General features: G+C 39.4%; 2 long non-coding RNA genes across 2 annotated transcripts in view; one reads left to right on the top strand and one right to left on the bottom strand.

Moving 5' to 3' along the window:
- LOC141540538 (uncharacterized) overlaps positions 1–14,857 on the bottom strand; it is a 146,132-nt gene that overhangs the window by 76,213 nt on the left and 55,062 nt on the right. Inside the window, exon 2 of the long non-coding RNA XR_012481577.1 lies at positions 11,184–11,254. This is a non-coding gene — a long non-coding RNA (uncharacterized LOC141540538). The remainder of the gene's footprint in view (positions 1–11,183; positions 11,255–14,857) is intronic.
- Positions 1–14,857, top strand: part of LOC141540537 (uncharacterized) — a 75,302-nt gene that overhangs the window by 10,732 nt on the left and 49,713 nt on the right. The window lies entirely within an intron of this gene.

Genomic DNA, 14,857 nt, shown 5'->3' with positions numbered 1-14,857 from the left:
TGTGACTTGGCAAACACATTTGGCAACAGGAGGGTCGACTTCTGGGAGGGACACTCCATTACTCACTGCTTGTGAGGGCAGCCATGTGCTGAGGCAGCAGAACCTTGCCTTTGCCAGGTAATTTGGAAGATCCATTAGTAAAGGCAGCTGGTAGTAAGCAGGGGAGAATGTGTGTGTGTGTGTGTGTGTGTGTGTGTGTGTGTGTGTGTGTGTGTGTGTGTGTGTGTCTCCTTTTGGCAGGCAGGTAAACAGATGACCTATTCAGACGTCAGGAAAACAAGGGTCCATTTTGCCTCATGTGACAATATGAAAACTTGCTATAAACAGCCATGACATTTGAGTAAACTGTAGACAGAGTTTGACAATAATGTCTCTGAGAATGGCTGAAATCAAGCTCAGGAGACAAAACAGTTAGTTTCTGAGGATTGGGCCAAAGCCATTCAGCCCTCCTGGAGACTGAGCTGATAGTCTTGAGCAGGGATATTCCAACCTGGTGCTCGAGCTCCCAGCAACCATTTTCGCATCCAACCTTGAGGCACCTTATTAATAACATCGATTTCTGTATGAAAAGTATTCTATTACACAAATAATCACAATTAATATCTGGATAACATCTTAAAGTTTTCAAAGGACTTTTACAAATATTTACTCTATCTGATCCTCAGAACAATCTTGTAAGGGGGAAAGAGAGGAGAGGAGAGGAGAGGAGAGGGGAGGCGAAGGGAGGGAAGGGAAGGGAAGGGAAGAGAAAGGAAGGGAAGGGGAGAGGAGAAATCATTAGGCATTTATTATGTGCCAGGAACTAGGGGTAATTCCACCAAGTTCCCAACCCTCAAAGAATTTACATTATAATGGGAGGAGACAATACATCAAGAAGTGTTATAAGGGTGCCAAGCTGCAGCATAAGGAGAGTCAGCAGAGAAATAGTGTACAGACCTGGATCCACAGCAACTTAAAGCAAAAACTCACCTTTGGTGCCAAGGAATCTCAACCCAAACTCTAAGGTTCTAATTGGAGAGAGAGAAGGATGACATTTGGAGAGCAAAAAGCATGCTGTGGATGCATCTGGGAAATGATGAGGAAATGGACTCAGGATTAAGTGATTCAAGGTTCATATAGTTTCTGAGTCCAGAACTGAACCCAAGTTCTCCTGACCAACAACACACTATTGACTTACTCTACCATATTGTCTCTGGTCTCAAATGGCATACCTAAAATGATCAAAGGCCCTTTTTGTCATTTGCTTTAGGCCTATCATTTGTTTCCCTGACCTAGACATATAAAGGGGTTCCAGTGTGTTTAAAAGTTGAGAAAATTCAGCAGGAAATGTTTATATGAATTTCTCACTCAGCTAACTTGCTAACTGTAAGGCAAGAGCTTTTCTCCTATTGAGTATCTTCAATTTAACCTCTATATGTCTTATTATACACAGTGATTTTCATAGTATCGTTCTTTAGATTCTCAATTTCTTTGGGAGCTCTCAATTTTTTTGCTTTTATTATTTTTTCCCTTTGTGCCCTTCAGCCACAGTGTTAGCATATAGTAGGTGCTTAATAAATGCTTTTTGACTCGACTTAGCCTAAGGTTTATTATGTCCAAATAAACCATGCATTGAATTTTAAAAGTATCCTTAAGGATGATCTAAGCCAATCCTCTCATTCTCTAATTTTAAAGATGAAGAAGCTGAAACCCAGAGCAGATAGCTGCAGAGGGAGGAGATTGCAGGCAGAGGGAACACAGGGAGGCCAAAAGCATAAAGGCAGGGAAATTTCTGGATATATAAGTGGAACAGTGAGTAGAACATGACAGCAATGTCAAAACTTAAGGTTTTCTTTTTCCATCATTGAAAGGAGAGGTAAGAGGGGCTAGAACTCCAGGATATTTGGTGCTTTCCAAAGCATTTTCAAGAAATTGTTGTCATTGTTCATCTTTTGTTGTCGAAAAGGACCAATGACATCAGAAGGATGATGTCTTTCAAGAAAAATGGATTTCAATGAGGCAGAGCTGTGATCAACCTCACCCTCTTATTCAGTCATCAGAGCCCAGTGACAAGACATAAGTCAGGATGACTGGAAATGGCCTCAGATGCAGTGGCAGACCTGGGTCTTTTTAAGCTAAGGTCTTTCCCAAATATAACCAGTTCCTAAGCAGGAGAGGCTCAGGGCATATCTCCATAGAAAAGCATCCCTCAGAGTCTCCCCATCCCTTTTCTTCCCTGCTGCATAAATCTGGGAGTGGTAGGCAAAGGGTGGTAACTATCTTACAGTTACACCAGGGAGACTAAGGGAATTAAAGAAATGAAGTCAGCATTCTGCTAACTGGAAAGAATCGATGGCTGCTCATCCTGGGTGAGCCAATAAGAAATTTTTGGCAAGATCTCAGCAGCCTGAGTAGGAAACAGGAATGGGAAAAAACAGCTCAGAAGAACCCCAGTGGGGTATGATGTACTTGCCTTCTTCACATTCTGCCCTCAAGTTACATAACTCTGCAAGGAAGACTGACCCAACCCAAATTGGGGGGAAAAAAAAAAAAGAGAGAGATTCCTTCTGGCCTATGATTTGTACTGTCTTAATTCTGATTTTGCATTTTGGTCTTCTGAAGGAAGCCCGGGTTCATTCAGCCATTGTCTATTTAACTGCTCCTGAGCAGCACCTTGATGGGAGCCATAGGGGATGTAGTCAGAAGACACAAGGCAGTCCTTACCAATGATCAGTACACATAGTAAAAGTAAGAGGGAAGGGAGGGAGGAGAAAGTACCCTACTCTTCCCCAGAAATAGAGAAGGCTCATTTTTTAAAAATGGAAATAAGAGCAAGACTTTGAAGGAACAAGAGTAGATTTTACCTGCTCCCTCTCAAAACTTTTCACCTCCAAGCCACTTTTCAATCATGTTCTTCTACTCATAACTGTGCCTCATTTGCCCTCCTTCTATGCCATTTTTATACATTATAGTTGTGTGGAATGTTTCTCCTTCCTTTCCATTTCAAGAGGCAGAAAGGGACATCAGAACTTGATTTTGAGATGGAGGGACCTGAGTTCAAATTCTGTCTCTGTTACTTTGTGGACCAGTGATTACAGATTTAAAGCTGGAAGATATGCAGCAAAATGTCATGTGGTGCCTCTAGGTGGTACAGTGGACAGAGTACCAGGCTTAGAGTCAGGAAGAACCATTTCCAGATTTCTGGCCTGCTAGCTGCCCTATTAGTTATGTGAACCTGGACAAGTTACTTAACACTATTGACTTTTCTCATCTGTCAAATGAGCTGGAGAAGGAAGAGAGTCCCAAATGGACTCATGAGGAGTTGGAAACAATCATGTCATAAAAGGCCTTTATTAGAATAATCTTGGGTTTAAGACTTTCTAGTTCTATAATCCCAAGCAAGTCTTCTCTAAGGTATTTATTGAACTTTTGAAGGGATTAAAAAGAGTCAAATAAATGAATGAATTGATTAAGGCTTCTTATGTATTAGCAATATTATGGATACAAAAAATAAAAATAAAAAAAAGGACAGCTAAAGGGATAGAGTGCTGGGTAGAGTCAGGAAGACTGAGTTCAAATTTGACCCATGACACTTAGTGTCCCATGAAAACTCTGAGCTAATGACTTAAACTGTCTGTCTCAGTTTCCGCATTAGTAAAATGGGGCTAACTCTATGCATTGTGTAGGATAAAATGAAATGCTTTGCAAATCTTGTGACACTATATAAATGGTAGCTGTTAATATTAAACACCAAAGTCAGAGAATCTCTGCCCTTAAGGAACTTACATTCCAGTAGAAGAAAACCACACAAAGAGGGGCAAGTGTAATGGCCCTGGGATAAGAGGCAAATACACACAAAACAGGTGTACACATGGACCTGTTCAAGTTTTTAGCTTGAATAAACAAAAGAACAATATTCTCAGGAAGAGAGACAGCAGGAAGGAAAGCTGTTTTGGTTAGAAGGGTGAGGAGTTCTATTTCAAGCATGGAAATAACAAAAGAGCATCCAAAAAAGAAACATCCATTAAAGAGTTGGGAAAATAGGTCTAAAGAAAGATCAAGTCCATTAAAGCTAATCTTTGGAGATAGAAGAAGGAGTGGCGTTATATGTGTGATTCAATTTTAACTTTTCAAAGTATGTTTGAATCCATTATTATAGAATTTGATCTTGACAACAATACAGTGAAGTGTCAGACACATATTATTATTTGCATTCAAATGCTGAGAAAACAGACTAAAAAGGTTGTGTTTGGTGGAAAATCACAAAGCTAATTAACTAATAAGAAAACTAGAATTTAAACACAGCTTAACATTGAAGTAGCCGGTATTAACAGTAAGTGGACTAAGAAGGGGCAGAAGTTGGGACTTTCCTACAGGTCTCAGATCTCCAGTGTAGCATTAATGAACTAGAGAAAATGCTAATGTTGATTGAATTTATATTGGCCTGGGCCACTGTGTAGTCACATAATCATAATAAAGGCTTATTTGCTTCTGTTTACAAAGCATTTTCCCCCTAATAGCTCTTAGAGTTAGGCAGGACAAATAGTGTTGACTCTGTTTTATCTAGGTGGAGGGTGGAGTTCCATTTGAACCCAGATTTTCCTAATACCTATTTCTTTTTCAGGCAGGCAATCAATTTCCAGTTATCAAGTACTATGTGCTAGGTATGCAGTTGGTGGCTAGCTTGATACCTTCATAAAACTAAGCCTTTGGTACACAAGTCACTTACTGGTCAGGTACAGGGCGAAGACTATATTGCACATGTCCTTGTTCCCTCCTGTGATGGGTTCCAAACATACCCTCCCTGACACAGCCCAGCCTGCTGCCCCCATTTGTTGTCATAGGCAGTACAAATTGTTAAAAAGAGAAATTTGAAAAGAAAAGAGAAAATTGCTTGACTCTGTCACTGTGTATACCCTGTAATTTTCTGTTAAGTCCTGCTCTGTGTGGTTACTGTGGCAACAAGGAACCAGCCATAGGCTCCAAAGCTAGCTTCACACCTCCTCACCAGCCTTCTGAATCCAGGAAGCCATAAACACTTAGTGTTTAAGGCCCAGGTGCAAGAGGGTAAGGATTCATTTTACTGATGAGGAAATAGAGTTTCAAGAAGCCTGTCACTCATCTAGTGAGCTTTCCACCATACCACTCCATTCTATTTTCTGGTATAGCTTCCAGGATGAATCACAGATGAGGTCCTATATGGAGGCAGCTAACAGATTCTCTAACAGGGTCCTTCCCAATCATAGGCATCTTAAAGGTACGACTATTTCTGAGCATATAGGTCCTGTAAGGTAATATACAAAGAACTTTAAATTAGTTAGGGAGATATGTTTATTTTTTTTATTTTATAATTATAACTTTTTATTGACAGAACATATGCGTGGGTAATTTTTTACAACATTATCCCTTGCCCTCACTTCTGTTCTGATTTTTCCCTTCCTTCCCTCTACCCCTTCCCCTAGATGGCAGGCAGTCTCATACATGTTAAATATGTTATAGCATATCCTAGATACAATATATGTGTGCAGAACCAAATTTCTTGTTGCACAGAAAGAATTGGATTCAGAAAGTAAAAATAACCTGGGAAGAAAAACAAAAGTGCAAAGAGTTTACATTCATTTCCCAGTGTTCCTTCTCTGGGCGTAGCTGATTCTGTCCATCATTGATCAAATGGAACTGAATGAGATCTTGTCTCATCAAAGATATCCACTTCCATCAGAATGCATCCTCATACAGTATTGTTGTTGAAGTGTAGAATGATCTCCTGGTTCTGCTCATTTCACTTAGCATCAGTTCATGTAAGTCGAAGATAAAAGTTTAAATATTGGACTTGCCATTTATTAGACATATGCATGTAGCTAATTAGTTCAACCTCTCTTAGCAGGAAGGAAGGAAGAAAGGAGGGAGGAAGGAGAAAGGGGAAGGGAAAGGATGGGAGGAAGGGAGAGAGACAGAGGAAAGGAAAGAGGGGGAGAGAGACAGAGGAAGGAAAAGAGGGAGGAAGGAAGGAAGGAAGGAAGGAAGGAAGGAAGGAAGGAAGGAAGGAAGGAAGGAAGGAAGGAAGGAAGGAAGGAAGGAAGGAAGGAAGGAAGGAAGGAAGGAAGGAAGGAAGGAAGGAAGGAAGGGAGGGAGGGAGGGAGGGAGGGAAGGAGAGAAAGAGGAAGAAAAAATAAAGAATATAGAAAGAAAAAGATTAAGCAATTACTATAATAACTGTATGTCAAGCACTTTACTAAACACTGAAGACATAAATATAAGCAAAAAGATACAACATTGTCTTAAAAACAAAAGGATTAAGAGGAGAAGGAAGGCTTGCCTGGACACCTCCACAAAATGGACTCCAGGAGTTCAGAAATGGGAAAAGGGAATGAACCTTGTAGAGGGATATTCCAGGTTGACAAGGTCCTAGGGATAATTGATAGTTCAGAAAGAGGAGGCCCCAGGAGCTGCAGGAAGTTTCAGGATGAGACAGGATCAGAGGCATTGTTTTGAAATCTGAAAGCAAGGAACCTGTCCCATAAATCCTGGAATATCTGCAGGATCCAGGGATTCTTGGAGTCAGGTTCTTGGAACAAGTCCAAGAAACCCACAGTCACCCTCAAAGAACTGTTCTAGACTCAGATAAAGTGGTCAGAGAGCCCCTTTGGGTCTTTGATTCAGAACCAAACATCCTGATTCCTCCTAGAATTTCACAAAACAGTGGAAAGAATACAAGATTTGAAGTCAGAGAACTGACTTCATCTATATCTATGTATGCTTGAACAAACCAGTTCATTTTCTGGGTCTCAGTTTCCCTGTCTGCAAAAAGGATGATTATACTAGATCAATTCTTCATTTTTTGTGCCATGAACTCCTTGGAAATCTGATAAAGCTTGTGAACTTCTTTTAAGAATGACATTTTTATTAAATTTATAAATGAAGGAAATGTTAAAATTTAGTTTAAAGCTAGTGAAAATAAAGATGTAATTTTCCCACCTAAGTCCACAGGCATCACCCACCTCGCCCCAGTCTAAATGAGCTTTAAAATACCTGCTCTGAGGCATAGGGGCTTCCCTGAATGTCTTCTACCCTCTCTGGAAGAATTGAGGTGCATAGGGACCATATTCTGAAATGGACCCTTCAAATTTATCCTAACAGTGGGTAGAGAATACTATGATAATCATCAAGGATTCAGGTCCCTGAGATCAGCAATACCTTATCAGCAGACCACCCATTTTCATCCCATTGCTATATGAAAGGGCTAAGGCAAGCCTTGCAAAAGAGATGGAGGACTGCCTGCATCAGAAAAAGATCAGCAGCTGGAGCTGGCATATGAGATAGAAATTGTCCTATTTCTGGGTCAAAGAATTACTATAGTCAACTGATTTTCTTTCTGTTATGGCTAAAAGGATGCTGCACTCTCTTTTGCGCTCTCTCTCTCTCTCTCTCTCTCTTTCTCTCTTCCTCTCTCTCTCTCTCTCCCCTTGTCTCTGTTTCTCTCTCCTTATCTCTCTCTGTCTATTTCTCTGTCTCTCTCCTTGTCTCTTTCTCTCTGTCTCTGTTTCTCTTTCTCTCTGTTTCCTTGTCTCTCTGTGTCTGTCTCTGTCTCCATCTCTCTATCTCTTTGTCTCTCTGTCTCTGTCTCTTTGTCCCCCTCACAGTCTGTCTATCTCTGTCCCTCTCCCTCTCCCTCTCCCTCTTCCTACCTCTCCCTCCCTCCCCCCCCCCCCCTCTCTCTCTCTCTCTCTCTCTCTCTCTCTCTCTCTCTCTCTCTCTCTCTCTCTCTCTCTCTCTCTCTCTCTCTCTTCTCTCTCTATCTCTTTCTCTCTCTCTCTCTTTCTCTCTCTCTCTATCTCTTTCTCACATTGGCTGTGGCTTAAACTAGGAAAAGTCTGTTATTGCATGACTATCTAGCTTCAAGGAGAGGTTTGTTTTCCTAACTTGGCTCCCTTTCTTCCTCAATCTGTTTTCTTTAAAAAGGCTTTGAGCTTCCCTGCATCAGTCAACTCTGCTGATGTCAGCAGAGCTGCTGGGGATACAGCAATTGTCCAACTGAATGCTGGGAAGGATAACTGCAGTACCAGCAGTAGAGCTAGCCTGAGGCTTCCCCGTGGGTATCAGGACAGGTGCATTTCTTACATCTCCTTTTGCTGTCCCAGGGCTGGTGACTCATTGGGCCTCTGGATGTGGTCGAAGGATCCCTTTCTGTGTTTCTTTCCCAGGATGTTTAGCACAATAAGAGCCCTTCGCCTGTCTCTGCAGACAATGAGGCTCATACTCTATATCAACAGAGATAAATAATCTACACCTCACCCCCAGTGGTGCCTTCCCAGCATCTGGCCTTGTCTGATTCCAGGAAAATAGCTTCTACCCTGAAAAGGCAGTTAACTTCCCCAATCCCCAGTGTTCCCAGGCTGGAGCATTCACTGGCAATGTGTTGTTTACTTTTAGCACAAAGGACTGATTAGGGACCAGGTCCAATCAAAGGTGAAATATTGGAGGATTTTTCTTCCACAGGACTTCCTGGTCAGACTACAGAATGCCAGCATTCTGCTTATAGTGCTCTGAAAATGAACTCATATGGATTTAGACTTTACTTAGTACTCTGTTAGAGAACAGGGAGTTTAGCCAGATAGAGTCCTAATTGTGAGGGGAAGGAGTGAATGTGACATTTCAGGAAAAGGGCATTCCCTCATATAATTGAGTGTTTCTATAACCTCAATCACTATAGTGCTTTTACAGAGCACTTTTCTCCCAGTGTAGCCCTGTGATCTGGGTAGTATAAATATATTACTCCCATTTTGAAGAAGAGGAAAACTGAGATTGGGAGAAATAAAAGGATTAAGTAGGAAAAAAGATTAGGTTCTTATCACTACCAGTCACTAGATTTTAATAGTCAAATTGCATTCCCATTCTGGATGCTCAGAACACTAAGATTTATGTAAAGAACACTCAGGGAGAACAAGAATCTCCCACAACTTCAGCTGGCTTTTTGCCCTAGCAGTTCTGGATCTATTTGAGCCAATATTGTGACATGACTTCAAAGAAGCTTGAAACAAACTTTAGTTCCATTAATCAAAATATACCGATTTCAGGAAATCAGAGTCCCTTGCACTTATAGTACATCACACCACATCTAAAACTTTGGGATCAATTCTGGGCATCGCATTTGGTGACAGGGAGAGAGATGGACAAATTAGAACACAGCCAGATAGGATACAGACTATTACAAGAATGATGAACCATTTTATATAAGAAAGGACCTTCAGGTGGAAATAAGAATAACAATCCTAGAGAAGACAATTATGGGGAAAATAGCTTTTCTGAAATTTGAAGGACTATAGTGGAGAAGATCATAAAATGATGTATTTAGAACTGAAATGGATCCAAAAGGTCATCCTGTTCAAGACTTTTGTTTCAAAGATATGAAAACTAATGCCCAGAGTTTATCCAAGATCAGGGTCTCTGAACTCCAAATCATATCCTCTTTGTACTGTGCTAGGAAGGGAATACTTCCAGAAGCACCCCCCCCCAAAAAAAATAGGAGCAATGCTTGGCGTTAAAATAATAATAATAATAGTTATTATTTATATACATTGTCTCCTTTGAGTCTCAAGTACTATAAACTATAAACATTATTATCCCTTTTATTGAGTTAGTCAGTGTAATATTATTGTATATGGAATTCCAAATGGGGCAAGTCCAGAGGTCTGCTCAAAGCAAGGAAAGCTGAGATAAGACTGTCCTAGATCAGACCACTTTGGGAGGAAAGAAAGGAAGGAAAGAAGTGAGGGAGGAAGAGGAAGAAGAACAAAAACAAGAAGAACAAGAAAAAAGAGGAAAAGAGGAGGAGGTGGTAGTGGAGAAGAAGAAAGAAAAGGAGGAAGAGGAGGAAGAACAGGAGAAGAAGGAGAAAAGGAAGAACAATATAACAGAATTTAGGGCTAGAAGAGATCTCAGTGGGTGAAAATCCAACTCTATCTGAGATAAGAATTAATTCCTCTCTATAATATACCCAACAAGTGATCAACTAACATTTGGTTAAAGGCCTCAAAATAAAGCAAGTTCCCAAAGCAAACCTTTCCACTTTCAGCTAACTCTCATTGTCTGGAAATTCTTGTTTACATTGACCTTAGATTTTCCTGTTTGGAGCTTTGATCCACAAGTTCTAATTCTTCCCTCCAGAACCAAGCAAAATATTTCATCCCTCTTCCACATGACAGCCCTTTGATTCTTGGACAATTGTTATATCTCCATCACTCTCCTCTTCTAAATCTTAAATTCTCCAAACTAAAAGTTTCTCATTTTTTTCAAAGGATCCTCATGAGAGGATGACCACAAAACCCTTTGCCATTCCTGTCGCCACTGTCTGGACTCTCCAGCTCATCAATATCTTCCCTAAAAAGGGTACCCAGAACTTATCAGAGTCCTCTACGTATATTCCAACCAGGTCAAAAGAATCATCACTTCTCTAATGTTAAATATTCAGAATCTCTTAATTCAATCTTACATTTCATTGGCTTTCTTGGTTGAATTAACTCTTCAACCACATCTTCTCTACTTGTCTGAACTGAAGTAAAGGCAACACCATCACACTATTTTTTTTTTTCCTCTCTCATTATCTCCATTCTAATATTTGCTTTCATGAAGATTATAAACCCTTTGCAGACAGTGAGATTTCTCATCTTTATCTCATATTCCCTATAACATACAGTCCTATCCCTGACATGAAATAAACTTAAAATATATAATGCATATCTATTGGTTAATCAAAAGCTTTCCCTGAATCCATGAACTTTCATTCCCCATTCACATTCTTAAGTGAAATGAATTGAGGAGACAATAGGTAGTAAATGTTTTTGTTTTTTTTTTATTCTCAGTCTACTGAAAAAACACATCTGTGGCAATCTTGGCCCACTCCAAGTCTAGCTTACTCAATGATCCTTGCCCACAGGCTAGCAACATACATGTAAGACCATCAAAGCTCCTTGAGGATCAAAGAACTCTTTAAATTCCCAATCAGTGGAATGGAGGTACAGAAAGGCCACTCCTTTATTACATTTGGTTTGGAACAAAGTATAAATCAAAGGAATGTATGTGCATAATTGACTTGGGAGTGCCATGTGCAGAAAGCTGAAGATATAAATGTAATTTGGAAGAGATTTCAAATGCCATCTCATTTTACAGATGAGCAAACTAAAATTTAGAAAAAAGAAATAACTCACCTGAGATCACAAAGGTAGAAAGGAGAGATGGGATCAATCATTTATTAAGCATCCATATGTCAGGCATTGTGCTAGAAAGACAAAGGCAAAAAAGAAATTGTCCCTGCCCTAGAAGTGTTTCTATTCTATTCTATTCTCTCTGGATAAATAAACAAATAAATCTGTGAACAAAGCAAAGTAAAATATGTGGAAAAATCAATTCAAGATAATGGAAGGGGGGAAGGTACTTGAAAGTAGGAGGATGAATAAAAGCTTTGTGCAAAAGGAGGCACTTGAGCTGAACAAAAAAAAAATCTAGAGAAGTAATAGAGGTGAAGAAGGAGCATGTTCCATTTGTGGGTGAATACACAACAAATGGGATGATGGGAGATAGAGTCATGAGTAAGGAAAAGCAATGGATTTGAGTGCAGTGGATAGAACACAGATCTGGAGAGAGGAGGACCTAAGTGGAAATCAGGCCTCAATCAGTAACTAGTTGTGTGACCTTGAGCAAGTCATTGAATTTCTGTCTCTCTCAGTTTATTAAGTTATTCTCTCTCAGGGTTGTCATGAGGATCAAATGATATTTGTAAAACACTTCATATAGTGCCTGGCACATAACAGACACTATATAAATGCTCATTGCTCTTACTCCCTTCCCTTTCCCAATGTCACAGAGATGAGGTTTAAACCCAAGTCCTCTAACTTCAGAGCCAATAATCTTTCCACTATGTCATGCTATTCCGTGGACAGGTTGACACAATTGGTTCCAAATTTGGAACTCAAAGTATTACAAAAATGAATGTCAAAAATTATCTTTACATGTAATTGGGAAAAAAATAAAATACTATTAAGTACAAAAAAGGTGGTGAATGGATAGTCTAAAGTCCTAGGAGAAACAATAGCTCACCTTGATCTAGCCTTTCAGAATCTGCAAAACATTTCATATAGATTAATCTCCTTTCACCTTCACCACAATCTTAGGAGGTATTTGCTATTATCTATATTTTGCAGAGGTTCAGAGAGGATATATGCTCAAAGTCATACACAGCAAATATTTAAAATTCAAATGCAGATCAACCTCCTGATTCAGAGTCACTGTCACCATCATCAATGTCATTATCATCACCATTATCATCACCACTACCATCATCATTCCTACTACCACCACTACTACCATCATTACCATCACCATTATCATTACCACCATCGCTACCATCATTCCCATCATCACCATCATCATCACCATCACCATCATCTTTACCACCAGCACCACCACTCCCATTATTACATCACCACCATCATCATCATTACCATTATCATTATCATTACCACCATCACCACCATCATTACCATCACCATCATCATTATCATCATCACTACCACCATCACCATCATAACTAGCATTTATGCAGTACCTTAAAGTTTGCAAATCATTTTATGTATGTTGCCTCATTTGATCCTCACAACAACCCTAGGCGGTAGGTGCTACTGTACATCTTCATTTCACAAAGGAAACTGATTGAAAGAGCTTAAGTGGCTTATACAAGATTACACAACTAGTTATTTTTATTGTTTGTCCTTCATTTTCAAAAAGGTACAATGACATCACAAGGTGATTGTACATGAATTGAATTTAAGTGAGGTGTCTGAAGGATTCAAAATCATGCCTTCCTGACCCACATCTAGTACTCTCTCCACTAGGCAACTTACCTTCCTTATAATTACAAACCCAATCTCTGTACTTCATGCTATACAGATCTAGAACAAATAATCTTCCAATCAATTAATCAATAAACATTTATTAAACTCCTACTGTGAGCCAGGCATTCAGCTGAGTGCTAGGAATACAAAAAAATACATGTTCTAAATTCAAAGGGATTTCACTCTGCTTCTTCTCTTCCCCCAATTATCCTCAGTGCCCAATTCAGATCTCACATGCCCTATAACATTCTACCTTCAGGTCATGTTTTTCTGTGCTTTCCCATTTTCCCCCCAGAAAAGCAATGCTTTGTGGCAGATAGCAGCTGTCCAGTCCCTACCCTCAAAAGCGCTGAAGCCATTCTTCAGAAGGTACTACAGGCTTCATGCCTTGGGACCTGTCAGCATGAACGATTCTGCAGCATCTAGTTCTGAACCATTTGCATGCTGATTTTGTTGCCTGCAATTCATTTTTATGCTCATTGCATTTCCCATATGTGTCCTTCCCTGTCTTTTTAAAATACATTTTCCTGGCACAGCTCGGCAATATGTTTTGCAACCATGTTTCTAAAAATAACTCCAGACCTTATTTGTAGTCCTTAACTGGGGGCAGTCTAGCTGCAGAATGTAATCCTCTATTTCTCCTGTAACAATTGGATGTGAACAGTGACTAGAATTATGCACAAACTAAGTAATTGATAGTTCAAGGCCAAAGATCATTAAGTAATAGCAATAACATTTATATAATACTTTAAGCTTTATAAAACACTATACAAATATTAGCTCATTTTTTCCCTCACAATAATTAGTGGAGGTAGGTGCTATCATTACCCCATTCTACAAATAAGGAAACTGAGGCAGGCAAAAAATAAGTGACTTAATCAGGAAAACACAGCCATTAAGTAAGTGTCTGAATTTGAATTCAAGTTTTCCTGATTCCAAGTCTAGTATTCTATCCACTATACCACCTACTTGCTTCGAAGTACAAAAGGAAAAAATTTAACAAATATCAAGTTCTGCATAGGAGAAGTATTATGAAATAGTGGGAAGTCTAAAGGACTTAGAGCCAAAGGATTTGAATTCTAATCCTTGCTCATCCAGATACAGAGCACTAGATGTGGGTGAAAGGACCTAAATTCAAATCTTGACTATATTACCTTAAGCGAGTGGTTTGACCTCTCTTGGGTCTATTTCCTCACCTATAATATGAGGGCCTTAGACAACATGACCTATGAAGTTCCCTCAACGCTATATCCAGCATCTGATCATAATATGATTTTCTCTCTGCTACTTACTACATGTGTGATCTTAAACAAGACTCATGGGAAAGATTCATGGTGATGAATACAAAGAATTCTAGAGAGATTCGGTCATTGGTCCTTCTCAGAGGCACTTGTCCCAAGAGGACCCTTGGCTATATGAACTTAAATATCTATTAATGGATGCACCTGGAAAAAAGAGAGAGCATGATGAAAAAACTACTCAGGATTCCAGTACCTCCAAGCAAGTCACTTTCTGGGCAATGTGACGAGGTAATGACATCCTGACATATCATTTCTGGGAGAATGAGTGTATATATAGCAAGGAATAATCTACTCAGTGTTGGAGTGAGTCCTAGAGAGAGTCAAGCTGGCTAAGGATTTAAGCTCCCTACTCTATAATCAGATTCTGGAATTAAGCACTAGAATATACCCAAATAGAAGCATGTATAGATTTTTTTTACAAATATATCCCTATTCATGTCTAATGGTAATGGTAATGGTAATGGTAGGGCAGGTTGGGGGGGGAAGGAAAAAAATAAATTTACATAATGATAATTATACATTTAAAAGGAATAGAAAGTTGTATATAACAAATTTTCAATTTCAAGTGAAATCATCCTTTTTATTATGCTATGTTATGGAAATTCTTGTTTTATTCCATAAATTTAAAATAAAATAATTTTTAAAAAAAAATATTCTGTCCCACTGCCAAGAATATACCCTTCTTCCCCT

Source organism: Sminthopsis crassicaudata, chromosome 4 (genome assembly GCF_048593235.1).
Source record: "Sminthopsis crassicaudata isolate SCR6 chromosome 4, ASM4859323v1, whole genome shotgun sequence".
In the NCBI taxonomy this organism is placed as follows: Eukaryota; Metazoa; Chordata; class Mammalia; order Dasyuromorphia; family Dasyuridae; genus Sminthopsis; species Sminthopsis crassicaudata.
This window is presented reverse-complemented; position numbering and strand designations above follow the sequence as displayed.